The sequence below is a fragment of the Mesoplodon densirostris genome, chromosome X (genome assembly GCF_025265405.1).
Source record: "Mesoplodon densirostris isolate mMesDen1 chromosome X, mMesDen1 primary haplotype, whole genome shotgun sequence".
Lineage (NCBI taxonomy): Eukaryota > Metazoa > Chordata > Mammalia > Artiodactyla > Ziphiidae > Mesoplodon > Mesoplodon densirostris.
Window position 1 is genome coordinate 14,717,070 of NC_082681.1, and position 17,060 is coordinate 14,734,129.

Sequence of the window (17,060 nt, forward strand, 5' to 3'; positions counted from 1 at the left end):
GGGCTGGTGTGTGCCTTAGAGCACCGATCCTCTGTGCCAGAATCTCTCCGCTTTGCCCTCCACACCCCCGTTGCTGTGCTCTCCTCCGCTACTCCAAAGCTTCTCCCTCTGCCACCTGCAGTCTCCACCCGCGAAGGGGCTTCTAGTGTGTGGAAACCTTTCCTCCTTCACTGCTCCCTCCCACTGGTGCAGGTCCCATCCCTATCCTTTTGTCTCTGTTTATTCTTTTTTCTTTTGCCCTACCCAGGTATGTGGGGAGTTTCTTGCCTTTTGGGGGGGTCTGAGGTCTTCTGTCAGCATTCAGTAGGTGTTCTGTAGGAGTTGTTCCACGTGTAGATGAATTTCTGATGTATCTGTGGGGAGGAAGGTGATCTCCGCATCTTACTCTTCCGCCATCTTCCTCTGTCTCCCCCACACTACATTTTCTTTATCCATTTGTTCATCAATGGACACTTAGGTTGTTTCGATATCTTGGTTATTGTGAATGATGCTGAAATGAATGTGGGAGTGTAGATATCCTTTTGAGATCCTGATTCCATTTCCTTTGGATATATACCCAGAAGTGGGATTGCTAGGTCATATGGTAGTGCTATTTTTAACTTTTTGAGAAAACTCCATGCTGTAGTGGCTACATCATTTTGCATTTCAACCAACAGTGTACAGGGGTTCCTTTTTCTCCACATCCTCAACACTTGTTGTCTTTTGTCTTTCAGTAATAGCCACTCTAACAAGAGTGAAGTGTTATTCCATTATGGACTTGATTTCCCTGATGACTAGTGGTGCTGAGAAACTTTTCATGTACTTGTGGGCCATTTGTATGTCTTCTTTTGAGAAATATCTATTCATGTCTTTGCTCATTTTTCATTGAGTTATTTGCTGTTTTGTTTTTACTGTTGAGTTGTATGTGTTTCTTATACATTTTAGATATTAACCCCTTATCAAATACATGATTTACAAATATTTTCTCCCATTCCATAGGTTGCCTTTTCACTCCATTGATTGTTTTGTTTGCTGTGCAGAAGCTTTTTAGTTTAATATAATCCCATTCATCGATTTTTGCTTTTGTTGCCAATGCTTTTCCTGTCATATACAACATATCCTTCCCCAGACCAATGCCAAGGAACTTCTAACCTAAGTTTTCTTCTAGGAGTTTTATGGTTTCAGGTCTTACATTTAAATCTTTAATCCTTTTAGAGTTGATCTTTGTATATAGTGTGAGATACTAATATGTATTCTTCTGCTCTAAATGGAAAGTTCTGTATATGTCAGTTAGGCTCATTTGGTCTAGAGTTCAAGTCAGCTGTTTCTTTATTGATTTTCTGTCTGTATTTTCTATCCATTATTGTAAATGGGGGTATTGAACTCTTTTATTTATTGCTCTCAATTTCTGTCTTCAAATCTGTCAGTATTTGCTTTATATATTTAAGTGTTCTGATGTTGGATGCATATACATTTATAACTGTTATATCTTCCTGTTGAATCACCTTTTTAATCATTATATAATGACTTTCTCTGTTTCTAGAGATAGTTTTAGACTTAAAGTCTATTTTGCATGATATAAATTTAGCCACCCCTGCTTTCTTATGGTTACCATTTGTATGAAATATCTTTTTCCACCCCTTCACTCTCAGCTTATGTATTTAATTCTAAAGTGAGTCTCTTGTAGGTAGCATATGACTAGATCATGTTTACTTATCCATTCATCCATTCTATACATTTTGTTTGGTAATTTTAATCTGTTTACATTGAAGGTAATTATTGATAAGTGAGAACTTACTGTTGCCATTTTGTTAATTGTTTTATGTTTATCTTGCAGTTGTTTTGTTCCTCTCTTTCAGCTTCTTTATTGTACTTCTTTTTGTACTCTGGAGCTCTCCTAGAGGTATTCTCATTGGCATGTAGTTCACTGTTTTTGTTGTTTTTGTGGGAGGGATGAGTGTCGGGACCTCCTAGTTTGCCATCTTGCAACAGGACACACACAATTTTCAGTAACTCATCAGGGCAGAGACATAAAGGCAGAGACAATTTTCAATAACTCAGGGATTCTATTTGAATATATTCTCTGAAATGGAAACATCCATTCATGAGGGCTTTACCCTCATAACCTAATCACCTCCCAAAGGCCCCGTCTCCAAATACCTGCACCTTGGGGATTAGGTTTCAACATATGAGTTTGGAGGGGGACACAAACATTCAGTCGATAACACCCTGTAACTTGCTTTGGCCAATAGAATGCGGCAGAGGGATGATGTGCCAGTTCCATCTCTAGGCATCAAAAGGCTTAGTCCTTCTAAATCCTCTCTTGGATCCCTGCCACGTCTTGAGAACAAGACTGCTGAAGAACAAGAAAATGTGGAACAAACCCCAGTTGTCCCAGCTGAGGTCATCCTAGGGCAGCATAAGGCTAGTGACCCCCAAATATGTAAGAGCACAGTGAAGAGCCCTGCCACAGCTGATGGCCATCATTAATACACTCCCTATATCCATACCTGCTGCAATGTGACTTTGCAGTTCTTCCCATTAAAAGGTGGAGTTTATTTCCCCACACCTTGAATCTGGGATCTATTGCAACTTCCTTTGGCCAGCTGAATGTGGCAGAAGAGATAATGTGCCAGTTCCATCTATAGGCCTCAAGAGCACTTGCACACTTCTATTCTCCTTCTTGGAAGTTTGCCATGCTGTGAGAACATACTTGGGCTAGTCTGATGGAGAAGGAAAGGACATGTAAATGGGCAACTGATTATTCTAACAAATTCCCAAATATGAGAGAGAACCCAGCCAAGATCAGCAGAGCTGCTTCCTAACTTACCCATAGCTGACTGCAGACACATAAGTGAGTCTAGCAAAGATAAGAAGGCATGTCCAGCTAACTCATAGGCTCATGATAATAAAAGATTATCAACTTAAGCCACTGTATTTTGAAGTGGTTTGTTATACCACAATAAGTAAGCAATACAGGCCCTATCAGCAAAGTAACCCAGAAAAGAGTGACTTTGTATATCTTTTCTGTAGTGATCAAGTTACCGCTGAACTCAAAATTGGGCTTACTGAAATGAGACATCTTAATCCATGTTGATCTTTGCACTAAAACTTTAAATAGCTGTTTTGTCCTTGTTTTAATAAGAAACCATGTAAAGAATGTCACTACTTGGATTAGTGGGAATCAGGAGAGGGTGAGAAAAAGGAGGGTAAGTAAATGTGACTTGGACATAAAATTGCAATTGAAGTTTGCTATCTTAATTTTCTGGCATTTTATGTTTTGGTGCTTATAGTAAACAAACAGAATTGTGAATTATACAGGCATACAGAAATAAGCCCACTTGAAATTTCTGGATAAAACTTAAGTCTGATGATTTTTTATATTGGCTACATTTTCTGATATTCTTACTTACTATTTGCAAAGATGCACTGGTACAGTACTGAGATAATAAATATCTGTATTTATCTAAAAGCCTGTAAGAAACTGGAGCTCAACATTAAAGCTGCCTGCAACAACAGCAAAACACTAGTTCCCTTAAAAATAAAGCATTAATGATAACTTTTAGACAACTGCTTGATAATCTGTTTGAGCTAGTCATGTCCCACACTTCTGGATTCCTTTGGTGGGAGTGGAGATTTTTCTTTTCATATCACTGGGGTTTGAAGACTATTGATGAAAATTGTCTGGAGCTACACAAATTGTGGCCTTTTCTTTTTTTTAACATCTTTATTGGAGTATAATTGCTTTACAGTGGTGTGTTAGTTTCTGCTGTATAACAAAGTGAATCAGCTATACGTATACATACATCCACATACCTCCTCCCTCTTGCATCTCCCTCCCACCCTCCCTATCCCACCCCTGTAGATGGTCACAAAGCACCGAGCTTATCTCCCTGTGCTATGCAGCTGCTTCCCACTACCTATCTATTTGACATTTGGTAGTGTATATATGCCCATGCCACTCTCTCACTTCGTCCCAGCTTACCCTTCCCCCTCCGCATGTCCTCAAGTCCATTCTCTACATCTGCGTCTTTATTCCTGTCCTGCCCCTAGGTTCTTCAGAACCTTTTTTTTTTAGATCCCATATATATGTGTTAGCATATGGTATTTGTTTTTCTCTTTCTGACTTACTTCACTCTGTATGACAGTCTCTAGGTCCATCCACCTCACTACAAATAATTCAATTTCGTTTCTTTTTATGGCTGAGTAATATTCCATTGTATACATGTGAATTGTGGCCTTTTCAAAGAAATATAAGGCTTCCAGTGCTGTCATTTGAACTCGTGGTTTTATAACACCTATCATGGTATAATAAAACCAGTAGAAAAGGAAAAAAAATCGTAGCTAAAAACACGACTGAAAAATTGGATTAATAAGCCCTCATTAAATCAGATAAAAAGAAACAGTGGCTTAAAAGCAATAACATGAACTTGGGTGTATTTTGGAAAAAAAGGTTTTGTTTTTCTTTTCTGTGGTACGCAGGCCTCTCACTGCTGTGGCCTCTCCCGTTGTGGAGCACAGGCTCAGCGGCCATGGCTCACAGGCCCAGCCACTCCGTGGCATGTGGGATCTTCTCAGACCAGAGCACGAACCCGTGTCCCCTGCATTGGCAGGCGGACTCTCAACCACTGTGCCACCAGGGAGACCCAAAATAATATTTTTGATTCATCATGAAAGTGAATAGTAGCCACCATGCTATTGTGTTCTACCCCAAGCAGTCATGTGAAACTATTTCCACTCTTAGCATCCTGAGTTTGGTCTCTCTGTTTTTCAATAAAAAGGAACTGGTGTCCTTAGATAGTAGCATACTTTAAAATCAGCCTGAAACATCCTGTTCCTGGAGGAAGCAAGGATACTTTTGAAGGTGTCTGAGTTGTGGCATAAGAGTCAGCTTAAAGTCATCACCACTGGTCTATGAAAATTTGAACATTAAAAAAGTGATTTTGGGGCCTCCCTGGTGGTGCAGTGGTTGAGAGTCCGCCTGCCGATGCAGGGGATACGGGTTCGTGCCCCGGTCTGGGGGGATCCCATATGCCACGGAGCGGCTGGGCCCGTGAGCCATGGCCGCTGGGCCTGCGCGTCCGGAGCCTGTGCTCCGCAACGGGAGAGACCACAGCAGTGAGAGGCCCGCATACCGCAAAAAAAGAAAAAAAAAAAAAAAGTGATTTTGGTCTCCTGGAACCAATGAAGTCTGTGAACGGCCAAATGTCCATGACAATACTCAACAGGGACGACATAAAGTAAGCAGGCAATACAAAATGCATATATGATCACAATCAGACAAACTCTGTGTTAGGACCATCTGAGTCTGGATATTAAATTGAATCTGTGGGCTTTCTCACCTGCTGGGGACTTGAGGGCAGATACAGCATGAACACTTGAGCTCATCCTCATTTTTCACATTGCTGATGAGGATGGAAACTTTTTGATGCTGAGCTTGGTTCAAAATGGAGGCACCAATTTTTCTGTGTTCTTCAGGAATGACATAAGACCCACGCATAAAACAGTGGTTGCTGTAGTGAGTTTAGACATGTCAGGACCTGTGTGGACTTTTGCACCTATATGTTCCTGGTGATCTAGGTACCCAAGAGAAGCTTGGTTGTGATATGAAAAAGCTGAGACTTTATACCACACTCCAGGGAGGGAAAATGTGTTTTATTCACTAAAAGTGAGAAATGAATGCAAGAAGGGAGATGACTTGGTGCTAACAATGGTAACCAGGAAAACATATTGTCTCAATAATTACTGGTAATGTGGTTATGAAATTAAGTCAACTATTAAGTTAAAGTCATAAAGTAGAAAGAGCACAGCGTAAACAACCAAAAATATTTTGAAGTCTAGAAAAGAGGCAGTGGTTCATCAAGAATTCAGCTTTGTTGATCCAGAGAACACCACATCATGAGGATAGCATTACTTACAGCTGTACTCCCTTCTAGGAACTTTGGGGGCAGAGTGATCTGGAGGAGGTGGTAAGGGAAATAAAAGTACAAAGTATGCTAAAGACCTTGTCTTTTGTGGGTGGGAGCACTGTAGATGAATGATTATTTCTTGGCACTGATAAGAAAATGTTTCCTCAGTGCCTAGAGATTTGGAGCCTCATTCCCAGCTCCATTCTGGGGAAGGAAGGTCACACTGACTGAAATGGAAGCAAAGGCTCTGTTGAGGAATCAGGCCTGGAGCAGTTGACAGAAACTTCCAGAGGAGCTTAAGATCATGGACTAAATGCTGACATGCCCTCAAATAACTCTCAAGGAAATGAGAGACTGACTATCCTCTGTTAGAGAGGATCCAGAAACTACAGAAACTCGGGAAAGGTTTACATTGAGGTGATGTTGTCCTGCACTGTTATTAAGGAAGAAATGTAAAGAAACCTTTGGTTTGGGTGAGGGGTTAATATCAATCTCAATGTTAAAGCATTTTAGGACACAGTCAAAATTGTCCCTCTTCAATAGACATCAAATGCTTTAAGGTTTCCTGGTCAAAAATGATGTCTGTTCCCATAGTTTTGTGACCAGAATGTTGCATCCCTGAAGACGTAGGTCTTCCCTAATGGAAAACTATCATGACAGAAGAATAACATCTTTTAAGACAGGTATCTACACTCTTTGTGGCTGGGTAGGACTCCAAGAAAACATAGGGGAAAAGTAGGGAACAAAATAAATGAAAGTAAAGGAAGGAACAAATGCTGATTTATAAGGGAGTGAGGAAACCAGCCTGCCTGGAATAGATGGTCCATGGTCAAGTAGAGAACAGGAACGGTTATGGTTATAGGGATAAGGTCATGGAGGACTTGGATGTCAGGTGTAGGAGTTTAGATTTAGTTAGGAATTGAGTTATATGGAGAAAATTATATTTTAAGGAGATGATCTGGTAGCAGTATACAAGATGGACAGGTGTTGTGAGAGACTGAGAGGTTTGTGGAAGGATATAAAATCTAGATGATGAGAGCCTGAGCAAGGAGAATGAGACTGGTAAGGAATGAACAAATAATGGACACATTTAAAAGCAGATGCTTTTTTTTATTACAAAAGTATTATATGCTCACCTTAAACATATGTTAACATATACATTTTTAATATAAAAATACATGAACTAAAATATGTATATATCAGTGCAACCACTCTTAGAAGCTATATTTAAAACTCCTAAACCACTATATAGGAAAAAGGAGGAAACTTTGACAAATCTAGGAAGAAGAAAAAAACCAAAAAAATTTAATTGACAGAATTTTTAATAAATATTTTACAGTTGTAATCTATGTAAAGGGTTTAATTACGAATTAAGAGGCAGACATTCTCAGATGAAGTTTAAAAAAATCGCATCACATGCTGTCTTGAAAAGATACACCTAAAACAAAACACAAAAATGTTGAAAATATTGGAGTGGATAAAGATACACCAGACAAATGCTAACAAAACCCAAGTGGGGGAGGGGAAAGAAATGTAAGGCAAAAAGCATTAAATGGGTTAAAGAAGGTTTCTTTATGTTGTGAATTAACACAATGCAATAAGAAAATCATGAAATTTAACACAATGAAAAACAAGTTCAAATATGTAAAGCAGAAAACGTTAAAAATAGGAGGATGTGATAAAACAGTGGGAGATTTTACATACTTTTATCTGAAAAATTAGATCAAGCAGTTAAAAAGGGAAAATCTAAATAACAATTAACAAGTTTGATTTAATATGTAGAAATATGATATAATATTACCAAACAAAAAGAAAATACATATTTGCTTTAATTGACATGATTTGAAAAAGGTAAGGAGGCACTGCTCTAGGGACTTATTAATACAGAGATTTATATTCTAAATGAAATATCAACATAGTCAAAATATCACTACCAAGTCAGTTTTATTCCAAGAATGCAAGAATAGATCAACATTAGGAAATCTATTAGTGTAATTAATACATTAACGTATTAAAAAGAATAACAATATTATCACCTTGGCAGATACCAGGAAAGGTCTTTGATAACATTCTATATCCGTTCCTGACAAAACTATAAGTCAATCAGGAATAAGGAGCAGAAGGGCATTTCAATAACTTGAAAAAGGGTATCTATCAGAAACAATGGCAATCATCATATTTTAGAGTGAAACAATGAGTTACTTCTATTAAGGTCAAAAACAAGAGAAGGATGCCTACTCTTTATTAAGCCATATAAATCTGTACTGTCTTGGAAGTCATAAGATCTTTACCAATGTGCTAAAAATGAATAAAATTAGATGTAAACATTAGCAAGGAAAAGACAAATGTTTCATTATTTACTGCTGACATGATTGCATATCTAAGAATTCAAGATAACTAACTGGAAAAACCCCCACAGAACTGAGTTTAATATGATGCCTGTATACAGATAAATGCAAAACTCTATATTGTTAAGATGCCAATTTTGACACATTACTCAAAGGGTCCAAGGCACTTCCAGGGATTTTTTTGTTTTACAGAAGTTGATGAGTTGATTCTAAAATTCGTCTGGAAAAAGAAAATGTACAAAAACAACCAAGTAAATTCTAGGGAAAAAAAAGAATAATGAAGGGGGGACAGATTTCAAAAATATATTACAATGCTACAATAATTAAAGCAGTGAGGTACTAGCTCAGTAATAGACAAAAATTGAATAGAAAAGAAACTTAAGCAGCATACCCATAGAGAGAATTCCAAATCAGTGCAGATATAAGTCAATACAATAAATAAGTTGGGAAGACTAGCTGTCTCTTCTGAAAAAATAAACATAGGTTCCTACTTTCCACCATACACAACATATATGGATTAAAACACTAAGCTATAAAAATATATAAACTAGTAGAGGAAAATAATTTTGGGTACAGAAGCCTACCTAAATATAAGACATAGCCAAAAAACTGTAAACAAAAGATTACAATGTTTGCCTTTTTACGTAATTAAAATCTATGCCAAATACCATCATAAATAAACTTTAAAAAAGACAAATGGGGCCTCCCTGGTGGCGCAGTGGTTAAGAGTCCGCCTGCCGATGCAGGGGATACGGGTTCGTGCCCCGGTCTGGGAGGATCCCATATGCCGCGGAGCAGCTGGGCCCGTGAGCCATGGCCGCTGGGCCTGCGCATCCGGAGCCTGTGCTCCGCAACGGGAGAGGCCACAACAGTGAGAGGCCCACATACCGCAAAAAGAAAAAAAAAAAAAAAAAAAAAAAGACAAATGACAGGGGCTTCGCGCAGTGGTTGAGAGTCCGCCTGCCAGTGCAGGGGACATGGGTTCGTGCCCCGGTTCAGGAAGACCCCACATGCCACGGAGTGGCTGGGCCCGTGAGCCATGGCCACTGAGCCTGCACGTCCAGAGCCTGTGCTCCGCAACGGGAGAGGCCACAACAGTGAGAGGCCCGCGTACCGCAAAAAAAAAAAAAAAAAATGACAAATGACAGACATTGGCAACATATAGCAGACAAAAGGATACCAGCTCTAATATCCAGAGACCTCCTACAAATCAAGAAGGAAAAAAGACAAATGACTCAACAGAAAAAATAGGCAAAGGATATGAACAAGCAATCTCCCACAGAAGAAATACAAATAGCTAATAAATATATTAAAAGGTGCTTAACTTCACTGGCGATTAGGGAAAAATAAAGGAATGAGATTCGATTTTTCATCCAAAGTGCTGACAAAAATTAAAAAGAATAACAGTGTCCAGCATGCTGGGAGGAAATTTAGCTCAAACGCTTTGATCTATCAATTACACTTCTAAGGTACTGGCCTATGAAAATACTTCTAAATGTGCAAAAGATAGATTCAAAAGACCATTTTTTAAATAGCATTATCTGTAATAGTTAGAAAAAAAAACCTGTTAACAACCTAAAGATGTATCATGTGGAAAGAGTTGAATAAATTATATAGTACACCCTACTATAGAATTCTACTAGCTGTTACAATGACTTTCTATTGATCCGGGGATGAGAGGTATGGGTTGATCAAGTTGTAGATAGAATAACATGCATAGGATAATTTCGTTTTGTAAGACACGCAAGAACACATAAACAGAAAAAATACTTGGAAGACACAAAACAAATAATCATGCCTGTCTCTGGGCTGTAGGAGAGGGATATTTTCACTTGCTACCTTATAAACCACTGTACTTTTTACTTTTATAATAAGCATGTATTACTTTTCTAACAGAAAAAAAACATAAGCTCACTGTATAATATTTGGATTTTTAAAAAACTGTAAGGAAACAGAAGAAAAGCGATATGAATTCTTACCACACAGAGGCATTAGTGTCACCACTTGTCTTTTCAGTCCCTGTTATGCATTTTTAACATACTTGAGATCTTACTCTACATAATTTGGGGCTTGTCTTTCAATTAAGATAATATTGTATTTTCCCTGTAGAAAATTCAGAGAATAAAGAGACACAAGAGAATAAAAAGCACATGTATTTCCACCACCCAGAGATAATTGCTTAAGAAAATGTGAAATTCAAGTGCACAGAACTGAATTATGAGTCATGCATCCACACTGTCATAGAACATGCACACTGTTTCACTGATCCATGCCCTCTTTTATTTTGATCCAAGAACTTGTTCTTTTATTTAATTTTCATAATACTCATACAATCATTAAATAGTCAATGATATGTTTTTAGTTATAGAATGAATACCCACCTACCCACCCACCCATCAAAGCTGAGCACTAGAATACTGACAATAACTGCCACCTACTTCTATGATCCCCTCCTATTCCAACCCCCTTTCCTCAGCCCTAGTGGCCATTATCCTGAAGTTTTCCCTGCTATTCTTTTGATTTCTAATAAAATATTTTTAATCCCAAATATATATGTACACCTAAATAATATAGCCTTCAGTTTTACTTCTTTTTGAATAATAAAAAAAGAATATCCTATTATATGTAGTCTTCTGGGACTTGACACCTTAATTTAACATGATAGAAGTAAAATCTACCCATATTATTACTATTATTTACCTGTAGTGCCTTCATTTCTCTGCTGTATAATATTCCATTGTGTAAATATACCACAATCCTTTTTGGACTTTCACTACTAATACTACTAATATATTCTACTGGTCATTTTTCTGAAGACATTTATATAGTTTTCTTTCTACAAAATTGGAATATTATACATACTTTCATGTGACCTGTTTCTGTCACTACTGAGATCTTGTGAACATATTCCCATTTCAGTAAATATTCTTCTGAATATTAAATGGCTGCATAATATGTCATCATATTGTTGCAACATAATTTTAGTTAACCACCCCCAACTGTCGGACATCCAGATTGCTTTTAATTTTTTTGCCATGTTAAGAAATATGGGTGCATATACCCTCTGACTCAGCAACTCTCCTTTTCAGAATTTATCCTAAGCAATATCTGAACATTTATGCACACAGTCATGTACAGGGCTACCATGTGGGACAACACAGTTTGTGTTCTGCACAACTTACACAATGTATGTGCTCATCACAGCAGTTTTTAGAATACAAAACAAATTGGAAAGAATTTAATGCCCACCAGTAGGAGATGAAGTAAATAAGTTATGTATTAAAATTATAATACAGATGCATGTTTACTGACATGAAATGTTTACAATTTACTAAGTGGAAAAAATAGGATAAAAGGCAGTATGAGTCCATTTTGTAAAAGAAAATAAACATACATAGAGTGTGGAAGAGCATACACCAAAAATTTTACAGTGTTTGAGTATTGAGTTTATTTTTTTAATTTTTTCACTTTGCTTACTTACATTTTGAAGTGTTTTCAACAGTAAAACTTGATTACATGTATAATAAAAAGATGAATAAATAATGAATTTTATGCACAATCATTTAAATATTTTTCCTGAATATAAAATACTTTCACACTGTAAGAACTTTCACAGAAAATAAGAACATAGAGAAGTAAACAAAAATCACACATAATCCTACCCACCTAGAGATAATTAGTTCACAATCTCCAATGTGTTTATTACTAGTCATTTTTCTCTGATTATATATATTTAAAATAATTGCAACCATACTCTATATAATCTTATATGCTGATTTCTCACTTAACATTATATAATATGAACATACCATAAATATTTTAATGGAAGAATAGTCTATCACATGGAAATAGCACATTTACTTAATCATGCCCTTAAAGTTAGGCCCTTAGGTTTTTCTGTTTTTTCACTATACCAAATAACTCTGAGAGGAATATCTTTGTGCATGAATTATCCATATTTTAGATCATTTCCTTGAGTAAATTTATTGAAGTGAAAATACTAAGTCAAAGAGTACCAACATTTTCATATACCTTGATATATATTGCCAAAACTGTATTTACTATATATTTTAAGGCAGCATGGAGAAGTAGGAAAAAAAAAGTCAAAATATGTGGATCCCATGCCCGTCTTTAGTACTTGCTGTTTAACCTCTAGTTAGGTAAAAGTGATATAAAAACATCTGTCTTAGCTTAGTCACAAGGTTATTTTGATAATCAAATAAGAAAATAGATCCTCCAGCAACCATATATGTTACTTCCTCAGGAATGCTTTTCTTAACTTTCTGGACTCTTACAGCATCCTATACTTAATTTCTCTTCATTGCTTTACAACAACTGATAAATAATTGTTCAATTATTTGTACATTGTCTGTTTCCCCCAAATGATTTTAAGCTCCATTAAAATATGCCTGGCACACAGTTGATGCTCAATAAATATTTGTTGAATGAATGAATAAATGGATGGATGGAGATGGACGAATGAAGTGACAGCACTTTGTAAACTAAATCATTAGACATTTATTTGGAAGGTATTTCGATTATTATTATTATTAATTTGTATAGATGATTCTAGATCTTTAGAGGTTCCTTGCCTAACCATAATTTCATTATGTAGCATTAATGCTTGCCATGCCAGCCAGAGGCACAGGTAGCAACGTTGCTGGAAGCACCTGGTAGGAGCTGAGACTTGGAGAACCAAGTAGTTAGTTCTCTAGGTCACCAAGCTGGGAGTTAAGGAGTTGTAGTTACAATTAATCAAACACAAGGCAGTGGTCAGGAATCCAGGATGTCAGTGATATTTGAAGAAGCAGGTGGATCCTGGAGGTCAGAAACAAACTAATGGTAAATGGTCTAGATAGTAAGGTGCAAACTGGAGAATGGATTAAAGTAGATGGGAGAGTTAAATTCCAGGCATCAGTGCTTAAAGCATGGAGTCATGAATATGATCCTAAAGCAAAGGGTACTTGAATTCAGTGCTCCCTTGTGTTATTTCTGCCCAAACTGAAAATGATATCAGGAAACGTTTGTGCCTAGTTCCATATACATGAGCAAGGAAATGATAGTAGCTAGTTGAGGAATGAGATTTGAGGAACACAAATAGGTTCTGATAAGTGACAGGATAAAGTGAGACCATTTATATATAAGATCTTATAATAGTTTACACATAAAATGGGAGCAATCAAGCTTCGGATCCTCTAATTCTCATCTTGATTTTCAATAGCAGATATTATGGCATAATGGATAGGGTCATAGACTCTGGAAACAGGCTAGCTGTGTTCAAATCCCAGTGCTGTACTTTATTAGTTGTGTCCTTTGGACAAGTTACTTCACCTCTGTGTGCTAGTTTCCTCATCTGTAAAACAGGGATGAGAGTATCTACCTCAATGAGTTCTTGTGAAGATTAAATGAGTTGATGCATGTAAGGACCTTAGAATAGTGCCCAGACATAGTAAATGCTATGTTAATATTATTATTATTATTATTATTATTTATGTCACATAAGACCAAACAACAAAAATTGATGCTATAAAAAATGGATAAATACACTGTATGTCAGCTTTATCTAAAATAATAAAGTCTCTAAACAGGAATTTTTCTCATTAAAATAAGAATTTGACTTGTACCTAAACAGAGTTGACTGTATAAAATATATGGGCATTAGTAAATTAGCAAAATTTATCACAGCAATCCCATCTATGTGTTTATTCTATAGAAGCTGTTTTATGAACACTATCTTTAAAAGTTGTAAAGAATGAATGCACATTTCCTAGTAGCAAAAACACTATTAAGCTGAAGTACAGTTGATCCATAACATCTGGTCTATAAGAAGAAATGCCCTACTCAATTTTTTGAAGCTAATTCTACTAGAAGCAGAAATATTTGAGTTGGAAGGCTTGTCTATGGAAAAATCTGAACATGGAAAGGCTCGAACTTGGGAAGACTAATTTTGAAAACGTCTGGACCTGGGGAAAGGTCGGAAGGCCTGAACTCTGGAACATGTTAAAATACCTGGATATCGTAGACACTGGAAGACCTGAATGTTAGAAGACCGGTACACTGGAGACGTTGGAAGACGCGGATATTGAGCCTGCTTTTGGAAGACTGAGTAGTTGTTTGGAAGACATGGAGATGCTGGAAGACGTGGAGATGTTGGAAGACGTGGAGATGCTGGAAGACATAGAGATGCTGGAAGACGAGCAGATGCTGGAAGCCCTGGAGATGCTGGAAGCCCTGGAGATGTAGGAAGACATGGATTTTCTGGAAGACGTGGGTTTTTTGGAAGACGTGGATTTTCTGGAAGACACCCCTTTGTTGGAAGACATGGATTTTCTGGAAGACGCACCTTTTTTGGAAGACGTGAATTTTCTGGAAGACACACCTTTGTTGGAAGACGTGGATTTTCTGGAAGACATGGCTTTGTTGGAAGACGTGGATTTTCTGGAAGATGCCGCTTTGTTGGAAGACGTGGATTTTCTGGAAGACGCACCTTTGTTGGAAGACATGGATTTTCTGGAAGACGTGGATTTTCTGGAAGACATGGGTAGGCTGGAAGACATGAATTTGATGGAAGACACAGTTTTGTTGGAAGACAAGGATTTGCTGGAAGACATGGATTTCCTGGAAGACGTGGATTTTCTGGAAGCCATGGATTTGATGGAAGACATGGATTTTCTGGAAGACTTGGATAGGCTGGAAGACCTGGAGGTCATTGGAAGACATGGATTTCCTGGAAGCCATGGCTTTTCTGGAAGACATGGATTTTCAGGAAGACCCGAATTGTCTGGAAGACCTGGATTATTTGGAAGACATAGATTTGCTGGAAGACTTGGAAGTTACTGGAAGACATGAATTTTCTGGAAGACATTAATCTCTAGGAAGACATAAGTTTGCTGGAAGACCTGAATTTAGTGGAAGACATGAATTTTCTGGAAGACGTGGCTTTATTGGAAGACCTGGATTTAGTGGAAGACATTGATTTTGTCTGGAAGACGTGGATTGATTGGAAGACTGGATTTGGTGGAAGACATGGATTTTTCTGGAAGATCTGGATTTGATGGAAGACGTAGATTTTTCTGGAAGACGTGGACTGAGAGGAAGACCTGGATTTCTTTCTGGAAGACATGGATTGGCTGGAAGACTTGGATTTTTATGGAAGACGTAAATTAGCTGGAAGACTTGGATTTGGTGGAAGACATAGATTTTTCTGGAAGACGTGGATTGGCTGGAAGGCTTGAAATTGTTGGAAGACATGGATTTTCCTGGAAGATATGGATTTTGTGGAAGACCTATAATTGCTGGAAGACTGGATTTGCTGGAAGACATGGATTGTCTGGAAGATGTGGATTTTCTGGAAGACTGGGTTAGCTGGAAGACCTTGATGGTGTTGGAAGACTTGGAATTAGTTGGAAGACTTGGAGTTGCTGGAAGACTTGGAGTCGTTGGAAGACCTCGACACTGGCGCCATTGGAAACCCTGGACATTGGAGACATTGGAAGCACAGGATGTTGGAGACATTGGAAGCCTTAGATTTTGAGGACATTCATTATTCTGGACATTGGAGACTTTGGAGGCCCTGAGTGTTGGAATTAATGGATATGGAAGCCATGGATACTGGAAGCCCTGAACACTAGAGACATTGCAATTCCTGTACCTTGGAAGCCCTAAACATTGGAAGGTATGGACAGTAGAAGACCTAGACATTTAGAAATCTTAAATCAGAATCCCTGGATATTGGGAGACACTAGAAAACCTGGATATTGACATATTCATGTTAAAAGACATAGCATTTGGAATATGTAATTTTCATGATGCTGGAAGTCAAGAGTGTTGGCAGCCCTGAACCTTAGGACACCTGGACACTAAAAGATCGGGGTATTAAGAGAGACCTAGTTATTCAGACACTGGGGATGTTGGAACACCTGAATGTTAGAAGACCAGGCTCTTGGAGATATTGAAAGACTTGGGCATTACAGGAACTTGTGATGACAAGACATTGTAAATTCAGGATTTGGAAGATAGGAACTGAATTATTTATGTGCTGGAAGATATTAGAAGAGCTAGACTTGGACACAATGAAATAAATGGACTCTAGAAGACCTGTAGCTAGGAGGTATTGGAGGATTGGGAACATAGAAAAATTGGAAGTTAGAACTCTGGCCCCTGAAAGACAAGACCTGGAACTTGAAGATTGATTTTTGGAGTTATTAGAAGACCCAGACTTTTAATGACTCTGATATTGAGGAGTCTAAAAACATCAGCACTGGACATGCTGCAAGCCAGAGAGTAGAAGACGTGGATATTGTAACATTTAGAAGATCTGGCAATTGGAGATATCAGAAGCTATGTAGCTCAGAAGACCTGATATTAGAGACACTGAAGAATTGAAAGGCCTAATCTTAGAGCTATTGGAAGGTCATGTTGAAAAATATTGGCAATGTTGAAAGACTATCATGTTAGGACCTGATGTAACATTAAAAGACATAATAAGGCTACTCAGTCTTTATGACTATGGCATCTCTTTCACTAAAAAGTAAAACACAGAGAAAGGACTTCTTAGGAAGATGACAACAAGGAATCAGGGAAATTCAATTAAAAGTGAGTAGTTTCAGTGGGCTGGAACCTACTTCATAGTCTCAACGAACTGGGATTCTGGGGGTTTATTGACTGACAGCATGAGGAATGAGGAATTATCAAAGAATAAGCAACAGCATGGCAGGGGAACTACTTGACTTTAGGTCAGGGGTCAGCAAAATTTTCTGTAAAGGATCACATAGTAAATATTTAAGGTTTTGCAGGCCATATGGTTTCTGTTGCAACTACTCAA

General features: G+C 37.7%; 1 pseudogene; it reads left to right on the forward strand.

Annotated features, from left to right (window-relative positions):
• The first annotated feature begins 2,232 nt into the window (after nt 1–2,232).
• LOC132481486 (uncharacterized) lies at nt 2,233–15,615 on the forward strand (annotated as a pseudogene).
• Nucleotides 15,616–17,060: the final 1,445 nt, after the last annotated feature.